Source organism: Sminthopsis crassicaudata, chromosome 4, assembly GCF_048593235.1.
Source record: "Sminthopsis crassicaudata isolate SCR6 chromosome 4, ASM4859323v1, whole genome shotgun sequence".
Classification (NCBI taxonomy): Eukaryota; Metazoa; Chordata; class Mammalia; order Dasyuromorphia; family Dasyuridae; genus Sminthopsis; species Sminthopsis crassicaudata.
Genome location: NC_133620.1, coordinates 293,819,007 through 293,834,075, shown reverse-complemented (window position 1 = coordinate 293,834,075; position 15,069 = coordinate 293,819,007).

Genomic DNA, 15,069 nt, shown 5'->3' with positions numbered 1-15,069 from the left:
GGAACACAGTTTCAGTAAAGAGAACAGTTTTCCTCCCTCTTCAAGAAGGATGCAGAAAAGCCATCATTCCAGGCTGGTCTGTGCTGGGGACCCCAAAAGTGGGAAGACTCTGGAGGCCTGTTGCTATGCAATGGGATCCTGGAGAAGCTTGTGATATAATAGGATATCCTAAAATTTTTGGCTTTGGAGTCTGCCTTAGGAAACTCCTTCGCCCAATCTGTCTGATTTTGAATAAACTACTTCTGAGTTCATGCTGACTTGATGATCTAGTCAGTGATAATCAAATTTCGGAGACAACCCTCAATTTATCTGGAGATTACTCCTTTGCCTTACCCTCGGCTAGAGAATTAACATAGTTATGATTGAAAGCTGTATAAGTGTATCTCCTTGCTTCAATTTCTTTGCTGCATTCCCTTAGAATTCAGTTCACTTAGTAATAGCATCATTACCTTCAATAAACTTTGCCTCTTGATTAAGAGATGAGTTCAAGCCTGCAAATTCCTTTGGCATACTTTGTGACATCTTTGGGAAAGGAGGTCTAGCACCCATCCCATATAGGATGTAAGTCTGATTCAAGACTGGTATTTTCTCCCTGATCTGGGGTCTGAAGTTATAAATCTATCTCCAAACTCCCATATACTCTACCCCTTTTCATGAACTCACTACCTTGCTCAGTTATCCAGAGTAAAGGGAAATTGAGCTAGTCCCTCTAGGTCACCCCTCCCTCAAAAGTCTAATATTTTAAAAATCTATGGGACTTTGTGCTAGGGAAAAAAAAAAAAAAAGGTCACATTACAAACACATTAGAACAACGAAGAAATTATATTTCTGATTTATGAATAGTGGAGTTCATGACTAAATAAACTATGGAGAGAATCACATAAAGTTGAAAAAAATTTTTTTTTTCCAGGAACAATGAAGACAGTGTAAATGAATTAGAAGTTAGTAAAGATTAGAAAAGTAAAAAGGAAACAGGTTATGAAGGACTTTAGAAGTCAAAGATTTTAATAAAACCCACTGTAAGGGACTTTCTCCTCTTTGGTGAAGATCAGGGCCCTGCAACTGTGTGTGTGTTGGGGGTGGGGGGAAGGAAGGTGGTAGGGGGAGAAAGGTGTGGAATTGAAGAGAATTTAGGAGAAAAAGTTCTTAAAATGTCTTAAGAGGCCATGAAAAAGGGACCCCAAAAACTCCTTAAAAGAGAAAATCTCTTTCAACTCTGCCTCAGTAAGGGACCCCACTCAAGGGAAACAAGACAGTTTCATTCTGTTATCTAGGTGGGGTTGGTTTGAATTCCAATCCCATTGAATTAAAGAAACTCATTGAATTCAATTCAAATCCCAACTCAAGCTGAAAGCCAACTTGTAGATGAGTGAACTTGGAACTCCACCCACTAGCCCTCTTCAGCTTGTAGCCAAAGCTCCTATTAAAAGAGAGCCAATCTAAAATCCTCTCTTTGCAGAGGTTCCAAACATGCATGCTATGCCATGCTATGCCAAGGAGACCTCTGCCTACTGGAATAATATTCTCTTCCAGTGCCATCCTCTCTTACCCTTACCTATTTCCCTAACCAGGCTTTATGCCTCTCTGTCAGGATTTCTAACCTTACTTCCAATCCCCATAATAAACCTCTTTTATCAATCTAGGTTTTCGGGTCTGTAAATTCCTTTACAGAGAATCTCTGCACTGCCAGAAGGGAGCCCCAAAACTCCCTACCCTTGTGCCGAATCCCAAGGGGGTGTAGGGAGCCAAACCTCTCCATTTGGTTAGCTGAACCCTGAATCTGCCACTAGACCTCATCATTTAACTTCCTGACCACCAGAAACCCCAATCTCATTTTGGTTCCCTAAATCTAGACCTTATCATTTAGTTTTTTATTAAAGGAAACCCCCAAAACCTAAACCTCATCAGCCAAACAATCCTAGATCCCAACTATATTTCAGACTGCAGTTGCTTCAGGTGTTTTAACCTTCTAACTTTTGATGAGAGAAAGGAAAGGGGGAACCCCGTTTGTTGGTGCAAAAATAGTAAGATAATAGCAAGATAATCCCATGAGGCCCGAAAACCTAGATTGATAAATAAAAGGTTTATGGTAGAAATTTGGAAGAAAAGATCAGTTAGAAAGACGCCAGGGCCAGAGGTGGCCGCTGGGCGGGCAGGAACCCTTACATGGCTGGAAGGATACCATGTGTTGGGGGGGGAGGGCTCCTGCAAAGAGAGAGCTCCTGCTTGGCTCTTTTATATCTAAAAAGAGATTGGGGGCAGTTCCAAGTTCTTGGCAGGTAGCTCGGACCCCGTGGGGTCTGGGGGAAGCTGAGCAGATAGTGCGGGCTGGGCCTGGATATTTTGACCAGGATTTGTGAATCAAGGTCAGCCATGGGGGTTGGGCAATCAGAAAGGAATCTTAAAGGGACCTCAACCCCCATCAGTTTGAGAAAGAAGATAGTTCAACCCCACTTCAGGTTGCTGAAAGAAAAATAAGATGCTGGGAAGAAGCTGATATGAAATATGAGGAGAAGAAGCAGGAAGTTGGAGCCAGAGGCCATCACTCTGTTCTCCTCAGAGAGAGGGGATTGATATTAGAATTATAGCCATCTCTGTGGGAAAACTGGGACACTGATGCATTGTTGGTGGAGTTGTGAAAGAATCCAACCATTCTGGAGAGCAATCTGGAATTATGCCCAAAAAGTTATCAAAATGTGCATACCCTTTGACCCAGCCATACTACTACTGGGCTTATATCCCAAGGAAATACTAAAGAAGGGAAAGGGACCTGTATGTGCCAAAATGTTTGTGGCAGCCCTTTTCATAGTGGCTAGAAACTGGAAGTTGAATGGATGTCCATCAATTGAAGAATGGTTGGATAAATTATGGTATATGAATGTTATGGAATATTATTGTTGTAAGAAATGACCAACAGGAGAAATACAGAGAGGCTTGGAGAGACTTACATCAACTGATGCCAAGTGAAACGAGCAGAACCAGAAGATCATTATACACTTCAACAATGATACTGTACAAGGATGTATTCTGATGGAAGTGGATATCTTCAACATAGAGAAGAGCTAATCTAATTCCAATTGATTAATGATGGACAGAATCAGCTACATCCAGAAAAGGAACACTGGGAAATGAGTGTAAACTGTTATTTTTACCTTCTGAATCCAATTCTTCCTGTGCAACAAGAAATTTGGTTCTACACACATAAATTGTATCTAGAATATATTGTAATATATTTAACATGTATAAGACTGCCTGCCATCTGGGGGAGAGGGTTGGGGGAGGAAGGGAAAAAATCTGAACAGAAGTAAGTGCAAGGGATAATGTTGTAAAAAATTACCCATGCATATGTACTGTAAAAAAAAAAAAAAAAAAAAAAAAAAAAAAAAAAAAAGTTATAATTATAAAATAAAATAAAAATTAAATTAAAAAAAAAAAAAAGAATTATAGCCGTCTGCTCCCTTAAATAGTCAAGGAGATATGATTAAGTATAACTCCTAATTGCTATGTCATTACTGGAATGGAAGAACAACAAGCTCTATATTCTGAGGCTTGATCCCTTTTCTACCCTAAACTAGTTCTACAATAAACGCATAGAATTAATAGCAAAGAAACACCTGTATTTATTATTATCCAAATCAGTAGTAAAAAGGAAACCAGAGAAGGTATACATATGAGAATACAAGCTAGACAATACAGAGTGAGGGAGCTCTCCTACTGGGTACTCAGCTTAACCAAGAGAAAGTCCTACATGTCACCCAAGGGGAAAATCCCTGAAGGCTCTAAAGTAGAAAGCTAGGGAGAGAGACATGATGGAGACCAGCAGTTTCTTCCATATGTTCCCAGGATATGGGATAAACTAAGTGAAGACACTCTCTTGGGAATATATCCTTAAGCTACATCTTAATTGTGATTTGAGATTTTATAATAGAGCTATAACTAAAAAAGTTGAAGGTGTTCCTGTTTCCCATTATTATTATTTTTTTTTTCCTGAGGCAATTGGGGTTAAGTGACTTGCCCAGGATCACACAGCTAGAAAGTGTTAAGTGGAGACCAGATTTGAACTCAGGTCCTCCTAACTTTAGGGTTGATGATCTACTGTGCCACCTAGCTGCTCCCACCCATTTAGCTCTTAATTAGTATTTAAGTACTTCTTTTAAAGGCAATTTATTCTTTTATTTCTGGGATAGATTTCTGTGATTAGAATGTAAACCCTGACCCCCCCCCCCCCAAACAATGGGAGAAAAGGCCAGGCAGGGGGTTGGGAGCTTCTGCATTGAAGCTATTTAATCTTGTGTTTTGCAGTTTTTACTGCTTTTACTAACAAATATCTTTCTTTTTAAAATATTTTAATAGTTTTTATTTACTAGATATATCCATGGGTAATTTTACAACATTGACAATTGCCAAACCTTTTGTTCTAATTTTTCCCCTCCTTCCCTCCCCCCAGATGGCAGGTTGACCAATATATGTTAAATATGCTAAAGTATAAATTAAATACAATATATGTATACATGTACTGACAAATATCTTGTCAGATAGGAGTTGCCTTTTCTCGTGAGATTGCAATAAATCCTTTTTTGCTGAAATTCTGAGCGTTTCTGATTGCTTTTGTGGTAGATATGTCTCACACACCAGCATCTTATTTTCCCTTTAGCAACCTGACGTGAGATTGGCCTCTTCTTTTTTCTCAAAGCAGGAAGCCATAAATGTCCAAAAGGACTCAAGTTTGAAAAATCTAGATGAGTCCAAAGTTTGGAGGTCTCCTGATTCTCACCAACTCCACCTCACCTTCCATTCAGGGCAGGACTTTTATATCTATCAATAATGAGAGGATTCCATAAAATAGGCTCTGGAACAGGACTTACTCTATATAGTCTTCTGATTGTTCTTCCTATAATGCCAAAGAAACTGAGGCAAGATAGAGAGTAGAGAGTTTTAGTATTTTATTTATTGGAGATTGGAGAGCTTAATTGATTGACTGGATAGGACTCTCGTCTCAAAGAATCCAGTGGTGAATGTGAGACTCCCAGCTTTTTTTAATAGGACTCTAGTAAGAAGAGAAACAAAGGCAGGAAGCAAAGAGCAGTAAGTTTCAGGGATGGACCATAAATTCGGTTCTAGCAGGATGGGGGGGAAAACTAGGCCAGAATCAGAATGTCTGAACAAACAGAGGTAAAGATGTCAATTAGGTATCTGAGATAGTCTTATTTTTTAGAATGTTTAGAGTGGGTAGTACAGCTCTAATGGACAGGAAAGAGGTGGGGTTTGCATGCTGGCTCAGGACAAGGAGACTGTGGTATAACATTCCTAGCTCAAAACTTTCTTCACTCCAGTGTGACTTCCATTTAGCTGCCAAGGCAATTTTCCTAAAATATAGGTGTGACTGAATGAAATGAATTGTGAAATCTGTCTCACAAGATGGAGACAGAGTTCTAAAAATTGGATGAAGGTCAACTGTGCCCCAGGGCCAGGTTTCTTTCTCCAGAGATCAAGTGGCTTACAAGGAGTGAGACCTTTTCTTTGTGAGACTAAGTTCAATGCTACTTTGGCATTGAAACTCCTATATAAGGTAATTTAGTAATCTTAAAGATGTGGTTGGGTTAGGAGTTTTTATTCATTTATGACTTAAAATGTAAGGTCATTTGTCCTGACTAATCAGGGCAAAGGTCCAGCCTATAGAAAGTGTTACCCCAACCCCTATAAATAAAATTTTTGTTTGTTAACCTTGCCTCTCCTTGCCTAACTGCTTGTGGGGAGGAAGATAGCCTTTCTGGTTTTACTTTAAGAAATCTCTTTTATTTATTTGAGCCAGTGGTCTTGTCCCACACATAACCATGATTCAATGCTGAGTAAATAGAATTACAATTGGCTCCAAATAATGATCACCAAATGGTGATCACCAATCACCAATAGTGATGGTGAAGCTAATTAGTTTCCAAACATATGGCAATTTTCCTTTGGAATAGGTTGAAATGCTCATCTCATTTTAATTCTCATTCCACAGTTTTTCCATCGAGATAGGAAATATTTAATCTGGAAGTGATTATATGAAGATAGGAAATGTTCTTCCATAGGAAACATAGCAGAAACTTTTAAAGTATGAAAAGAATTCATATTGCCTGGGTGAGACAGAAATGCAGCATCAACAGATGTAACAATGTAGATTGTTATTAAAAAATGTTTCTCTGACTTTAGGTAAAATGACTGTAATCTTAGGATACTAAGAAAAGATATAAGAGCCTTAGCTGGCCTTTCTCTAGCTTCAATTCTTAGTTCTTTTTCCTGACCCTTGGATACATAGTAAGTGGAAATGGCTCTGAGTATAAAATAACGGCAAGCTCTTTGACATAAAGGATTATTTCATTTTTGTCTTTGTATCTACCACAGTGCTTGGCATACAGACTCAAAAAAAATTTTTTTATTAAATTGAACTGAATTAAATTTAACCAAATTTTAAGCTAGCTACGGCAGGAGGCAAGGATACACAGATATTAAGAATTTTCCCCAAAGATCTAAATACAATCTTTTTCAGATTTTCTGAGAATCCAATCTCCCTCTCCCATTCCCATACCAATCTCTAAAAATCTTATAGCTTCAAAGAAAGTGTTTTTTCCTTCTTCCAGAACTAGAAAGCAGCAATATCGTTATTGTATCTACACCACCTTGTGGACATGCATAAGAAGTGCAACTTCACAAGAGAACACACACCCAAAAATTTAATACTTTTGATTAAATTGTTAAAATGATTTTTTCATGAATAAAATAAGTGGAATGAATCAACAAGTATTTACATTCACTTCCCAGTGTTTCTTCTCTGGGTGTAGCTACCTCTGTCCATCATTGGAAGTGAGTTGGCTCTTCTTTATGTTGAAGATTTCCACTTCCATCAGAATACATCCTCATACAGTATTGTTGTTGAAGTGTACAGTGATCTTCTGGTTCTGCTCATTTCACTCAGCATCAGTTGATGTAAGTCTCTCCAAGCCTCTCTGTATTCCTCCTGCTGGTCATTTCTTATAGAGCAATAATATTCCATAACCTTCATATACCATAATTTACCCAACCATTCTCCAACTGATGGACATCCATTCATCTTCCAGTTTCTAGCCACAACAAAAAGAGCTGCCACAAACATTTTGGCACATATATGTCTCTTTCCGCTCTTTAGTATTTCTTTGGGATATAAGCCCAGTAGTAGCACTGCTGGGTCAAAGGGTATGCACAGTTTGATAACTTTTTGGGCATAGTTCCAAATTGCTCTCCAGAATGGCTGGATTCTTTCACAACTCCACCAGCAATGTATTAGTGTCCCAGTTTTCCCACATCCCCTCCAACATTGTTCATTATTGTTTCCTGTCATCTTAGCCAATCTGACAGGTGTGTAGTGGTATCTCAGAGTTGTCTTAATTTGCATTTCTCTGATCAGTAGTGATTTGGAACACTCTTTCATGTGAGTGGATATAGTTTCAATTTCTTCATCTGAGAATTGTCTGTTCATATCCTTTGACCATTTATCAATTAGAGAATGGTTTGATTTCTTATAAATTAGGGTCAGTTCTCTATATATTTTGGAAATGAGACCTTTGTCAGAACCTTTGCTTTTAAAAATATTTTCCCAGTTTGTTACTTCCCTTCTAATCTTGTTTGCATTAGTATTATTTGTACAGAAACTTTTTAGTTTGATGTAATCGAAGTCTTCTATTTTGTGATCAATAATGATCTCTAGTTCTCCTCTGGTCATAAATTCCTTCCTCCTCCACAGGTCTGAGAGGTAGACGATCCTCTGTTCCTCTAATCTATTTATGATCTCATTCTTTATGCCTAAATCATGGACCCATTTTAATTTTATCTTGGTATATGGTGTTAAGTGTGGATCCATATCTAATTTCTGCCATATTAATTTCCAGTTTTCCCAACAGTTTTTTCCAAATAATGAATTTTTATCCCTAATGTTGGTATCTTTGGGTTTGTCAAATATTAGATTGCTATAGATGTACCCTTTTTTGTCCTTTGTATCTAATCTGTTCCACTGATCAACTAGTCTATTTCTTAGCCAATACCAAATGGTTTTGGTGACTGCTGCTATATAATATAGCTTTAGATCGGGTACACTTAGACCACCTTCCTCTGAGTTTTTTTTCATTAGATCCCTTGCAATTCTCGACCTTTTATTCTTCCATATGAATTTTGTTGTTATTTTTCCTAGGTCATTGAAATAGTTTCTTGGGAGTCTGATTGGTATAGCACTAAATAAATAGATTAGTTTGGGGAGTATTGTCATCTTTATTATATTCGCTCGGCCTATCCAAGAGCACTGAATGTCTTTCCAATTATTTAAATCTGACTTTATTTTTGTGGCAAGTGTTTTGTAATTTTTCTCATATAATTCCTGACTTTTCTTTGGTAGATGGATTCCCAAATACTTTATACTCTCAACATTTGTTTGGATATGTGCACCTCTTTGTAGTGGCTAGAAACTGGAAAATGAATGGATGCCCATCAATTGGAGAATGGTTGAGTAAATTATGGTTTATGAATGTTGTGGAATATTATTGCTCTGTAAGAAATGACCAGCAGGATGAATATAGAGAGGCTTGGAGAGAACTACATCAACTGATATTGAGTGAAATGAGCAGGACCAGGAGCTCATTATATACTTCAACAACAATACTATATGAGGATGTATTCTGATGGAAGTGGATATCCTCACAAAGAGAAGATCTAATTCAGTTCCAATTGATTAATGATGGACAGAATCAGCTACACTCAGAGGAGGAACACTGGGAAATGAGTGTAACTGTTTGCATAATTGTTTTTCTTCCCAGGTTATTTTTACCAATTTTGAATCCAATTCACCCTGTGCAACAAGAGAACTATTCGGTTCTGCACACATATATTGCATCTAGGCTATACTATAACATATTTAACATGTATAAGACTGCCTGCCATCTAGGAGAGGGGTGGAGGGAGGGAAGAGAAAAGTCAGAACAGAAGTGAGTGCAAGGGATAATGTTGTAAAAAAATTACCCATGCATATGTTCTGTCAATAAAAAGTTATAATTAAAAAAAGAGCTAGTACTCAATAGGTCAGAGAATATGAATAAACAGTTTTCAAAAGCATTGCAAATCAGCAACATTTTAAAATGTTCCAAGTCACTAATAAGAGAAACACAAATGAAAGAATGCAAAGTTTTCATGTCATACTCATCAAACTGATAAAAAAAATTGAATAAGTTTTGAGAAGATAGTTGTTGAGGGGTGAGTATACCCTAACAGAAATGGGGGTCCCAGTCCCAGTCTGCAAGTGAGTTTTTTTTTTTTTGGCAAAAATAGGTTAATTTCATTGAGAAATTCTTTCCCTCAGTGGGCTGCTTCCTGATCAGGAAGATAGCAAAGGTTTGGGTACAGTCTTGTTTTTTATTTAGGTTTCTATGGTTTGGGGCTAGGGAGCAATTGTAGCGTGCTGTTGTCTCCACTTAGTAATCCTAACAAGCAATTAGGGGCTAATGTACAAATCAATAAGGTTGGTGATTGTTTCCCAGATGAAAATGATTCCCAGATCAGTCGGAAGTAGGAATTTCCCATGGGAACCTAGTAGTTTTCCCAGAGCTGGGAGATTCAGGTGGGTGGGGATCATTTTTAAGAACTTCCCCAGGCCAGGTAGCCTATCCTCCACAAAGATCAGGGGGATATAGAATCTTATTACATCAGTCACAGTATTACATTTTTAAAATTATCACATTCTTTATTACAGACCAAATTTCCTTCAACATAAGTCATATTGATGAGGTTAGTGGCAGTCAGAGAGTTGTGAAAATCCCATTTTGGTCGGCGCACAGGTTCTTCATGAAAGAATTCATGAACCGAAATATTAATTGGCAAAAATGAAAGTTTATTGTTGGACAAGAAGCCAGTTTTGCTAAGAGACTGACTTCTTTAGTAGCAAAGTCCTATTAGGGAAATGGAGACTGGCACTGGGAAGAGAATGCCTTCTTAGAGGGCAGGATCCTAGAAGCAGAGCAAAAAAACCCAAAAACCAAAAACCAAACCAAACCAAAACAAACAAACAAACAAACAAAAAACGAGTCTTGAGACTTCAGGTTTCAGAAAGCCAAAGTCCCCAGGCCTAGATGCTTATCGGTATCTATCCCAGATCTCCAATTGGAATTAAAGACACTTCAAAGGGGTGCTTTTTGATCAAGATTTCTAATTGAATCAAAGGGTCTAGCATCTCCAAAAGATAACTTATCTGAAAAGATCTGCCTTCCCCAGGAGGACCTGAGACTCCAAAAGGGATCACAGATCAAAAAGCAACATAGTTTCAGAGTGATAATTTTAAAGGGAACACAGTTTCCTTCTCCCTTCAATACCATGATTAAATTTGAGATATTTTATCTGTTTTAGAGGCTAAAATGGTCCCTAAAGGCTCAAATGGCACCATCTTTGATTGGAATCTAATAAATGCTACCTTTCACTGCAGGATTTTTTTTTTTTTTTTTTTACAATGAAAGCAACAAAACAAAACAAACCCCAAAATTCTTAGCTATAAACATTAATATCAAATAAAAACATTAAAAATATAGAACAACTTTGCTTAAAAATGTGGAATAAATATTAATGTTAGGGGCAAACAAAACACATAAAAAATTAATTTTAGAGGGCAGACTTCCTACATAGAGTGTGAAAGCAAAGTCTAAACCATTTCTGAGTTCCTCTAAATAACAGAATAAAATCATAATGGAGATCACATGTGCGATGTCCAGTTCTATTAGCTTGAAACTTATTATTGAAGACTTTATCAATAGCTTGGGGGTAACACTCTGTAGTAACCAAAGAAATAAGGTTCTTGTTCTACTGGAAATGATGAGCAGGATGTTCTTAGGGGAAAAAAACCCAAACAAACCTGGAAAGCTTCCATGAACTCAAGCAAAGTGAAATGTACTGTATACAAAGTAATAGTAATATTCTGGGATGACCAGCTGTGATTGACTTTGCTGTTCTTAATAGTATAATCATCCACAATTACTCTGAAGGACATATGATGAAAAATCCTATCTATACACAAAGGAACTGAATGTGTTGAATGCAGATTGAAGCATTCTCTCTCTTTTCAATTTAAATTTTCTTGAAGGTTTTCATTTTCATTAGGGTGAGATCTGTTTTTTTTTTTTCTCACAACGTGATTTTTATGGAAATGTTTTGCAGAGCTTCATGTGTGGTTGCTTAATTGTGGGTGGGGATAAGGGAGAGAACCTAGAACTCAAAAATTTTAAAAACAAATGTAATTTTTTTTTGTATGTAGCTGGGGAAAGTATTAAATAAATAAACTAAAACAAACAAAAAGAAATAAAGTCCTTGCTATGGCAGATGCCTGTAATTAATTGATCCAAAGATTTAGCCAGTCTAAGTGCATGGCATATAGTTGTGAGGGTGTTCTTGTAGAGGACTTCTTTAGTCCTAATTTCATTGTACATTTTTCTCTAAATATCCAGACCTTACAAATTACCTGATATTTATGAAAATAGCCCATATAGCATTAACTATTTTGAAGGCAAAAATTCCCAAGGCATTATTGAAATGACTGACCAAACCAGAGAACAGTTGATAAAGCAGGTGAGTATGAATACCTAATGGTCCACACACTGTATGATGCTCATGAAGTTAATACTTTTATTTTTGAGAAGGGAGGCTAGGTCTTATTTTGGGGCCATATATTGGGAAATGTATAAAAAAAAAAAAAAAGAAAAACAACAATAATTTTTAAAACATATATTAAATAAAAGTAACACATTTTTCAGAATTCCAAAAGTCTGATTATGCTCACTTAATAATTCATATTTATATAAGGTTTTAAGATTTATAAAATACCTCACAAAAATAACTAATATTATTGTCCACATTTTACAGATGAGGAAACTGAAGTTCATAGACTTACCAAACTGATAAGCATTAGAGCCAGAATTTGATTAGAGCTAGGTTTTCTGACTTCAAATACAATGCAATTTATACCACAGCAAATCTTTTAATTAAAGAAATTGAAGAATTATGAAGTCAAGATAGTAGAAGAGTTATCACATAAATAGACTCTCATAGTCTCTCCAAAATCTCTAATGTCAAGGTCCTTACTAACTGCCTTTCTCCTCAAGATTCTAGGGGTAGTAGGTTCATTTTCTAATGTTCATGAGCCTCATGCTCAACAGATGATTTCCATTAGTCATTCTTAATTAGCTTTAATTAATGTAAATGATTAACGTACTTAATTAAGTAAATTATTATATTGTGATGGTAGTCTTGATACAAAACAACCTTCCCCCAAATCTGTGATACATTTCCATCAGTATAAGTAAAGTTCAGAGGGAATGGGTTTACATTTAGGAAATATAAATGGTAAAGGGTGTAATTCAATGTTCTTGGAAATCCTTTTTTCTGGAGTTATCAAGATAGTTCTCTTATATGGTATAGCTTTTCTACTGGGTTCCTTGAACTAAATTCAACTAAAATACTACTATGTTATGAGAACTCATGCAAGGAAAACAATCACATGGTGAGTGTTCTTCAGAAGAAAAGATACAAGGATGCTCTCCAGGTCTCTTAAGAACTTTGGAATAAATTACATGATGTGGGAAACACTGGACCCAGTATGGTATGCCTACATTAAATAAGGCACTATGCTGTATGTGTAAAGAACTGCAATAGCTCAAAAGAAATATGAAATGTGCAACTTTAGACATACCTCCACTCCAAATGTTCATATGGATTATTTGGGCCTGACTCATGATAGAGCCTTCTGAGCTCACATCGGTGTGACCAGCCATAGTTGGACACACTATACCTTTTTTTGAATTTTTTATTTACAAAACATATGCATCGGTAATTTTTCAATATTGATCCTTGCAAAACCTTGTGTTCCAAATTTTCCTCTCCTTCCCCCTATCCCCTCCCCTAGATGGCAGGTAATCTAATACATGTTAATATGTTAAAATATATGTTAAATCCAGTATATGTATACATATTTATACACTTATCTTGCTGAAGAAAAATCAGATCAAAAAAGGAAAAAAAAAAACTGAGAAAGAAAACAAAATGCAAGCAAGCAACAACAGAAAGAGTGAAAATGCTATGTTGTGGTCCACACTCAGTTCCCATAGTCCTCTCTCTGGGTGTGATTGGCTTTCTTCATCACAAGATTATTGGAACGAGCCTGAATCATCTCATTGTTAAAAAGAACCATGTCCATCAGAATTGATCATCTTATAATTTTGTTGTTGCCACGTACAATAATCTGTTCATTTCAATCTGCTCATTTCACTTAGCATCAATTCATGTAAGTCTCTCAAGACCTTTTTAAAATTATCCTGCTGATTGTTTTTTATGGAACAATAATATTCTATGACATTCACATGCCATAACTTATTCAGTCATTCTTCAACTGATGAGCATCCACTCAGTTTCCAGTTTCTTGCCACTACAAAAAGGGCTGTCATAAACATTTTTGCACATGTGGATTCCTTTCCTTTCATTAAGATCTCTCAAAGATCCAGTAGAAATACTGCTGGATCAGAGCATGCACAGTTTGATAGCCCTTTGAGCATAGTTCCAAATTGTTCTCCAGAATGGTTGGATCAGTTCTCAATTTCACCAAAAATGTATGTGTCCCAGTTTTTCCACATCCCCTCCAACATTCATCACTATATTTTCCTGTCATCTTAGCCAATCTGACAGGTGTGTAGTGGTATCTCAGTTGTCTTAAGTTGCATTTCTCTGATGAATAGTGATTTTAGAACACCTTTTCATATGACTAGAAATAGTTTTAATTTCTTCATCTGAAAATTATCTGTTCATATCCTTTGACCATTTATCAATTGGAGAATGGCTTGACTTCTTATAAATTTGATTCAATTCTCTATACATTTTAGAAATAAGAACTTTATTAGAACCCTTAAATGAAAAAGTGTTTCCCAATTTATTGCTTTCCTTCTATCTTGTCTGCATTAGTTTTGTTGGTACAAAAACTTTTCAACTTAAAATAATCAAAATTATCTATTTGGTGTTCAATAATGAGTTCCAGTTCTTCTTTGGTCACAAATTCCTTCCTTCTCCACAAATCTGAGAGGTAAATTATCCTATGTTCTTCTGATTTATTTATAATATCACTTTTTTATTAAAGCTTTTTATTTACAAAGCATATGCATGGATAATTTTTCCAACATTGACCCTTGCAAAATCTATTATTTCAAATTTTCCCCTCCTTCCCCCATCCCCTCACCTAGCTGGCAGGTAGTTCAATACATGTTAAATATGTTGAAATACATGTCAGACTCAATATATGTATACATATTTATAGTTATCTTGTTGCACAAGAAAAATCAGATCAAGAAGGAAGAAAAAGAAAAATTGAGAAAGAAAACAAAATGCAAGCAAATAACAACAGAGAGAATGAGAATGCTATGTTGTATTCCATACTTTGTTCCCATGGTTCTCTCTCTAGGTGTAGATGGCTCTCTTCATCACTCCACAAATGGAACTAGTTTGAATCATCTCATCTATCAGAATTAATCATCATACAGTCTTGTTGTTGCCATGTATATTGATCTCCTGGTTCTGCTCATTTCACTTAGCATCAGTTCATGTAGGTCTTTCCTTGGAGAAATCATCTTGCTGGTCATTTCTTACAGAACAATAATATTCCATAACATTCATATGCTACAATTTATTCAGTTATTCTCCAATTGATGGGCATCCACTCAGTTTCCAGTTTCTGGCCACTACAAAGAGGGCTGCCACAAACATTCTTATACATACAGGTCCCTTTCCCTCCTTTAAGATCTCTTTGGGATATAAGCCCACTAGAAACACTGCTGGATCAAAGGATATGCACAGTTTGATAACTTTTTGAGCATAGTTCCAAATTGCTGTCCAGAATGGCATCTGTTCACAACTCCACCAGCAATGCATCAGTGCTCCAGTTTTCCCACATCCTCTCCAACATTCATCATTATCTTTTCCTGTCATCTTAGCCAATCTGACAGGTGTGTAGTGATATCTCAGAGTTGTCTTAATTTGTATTTC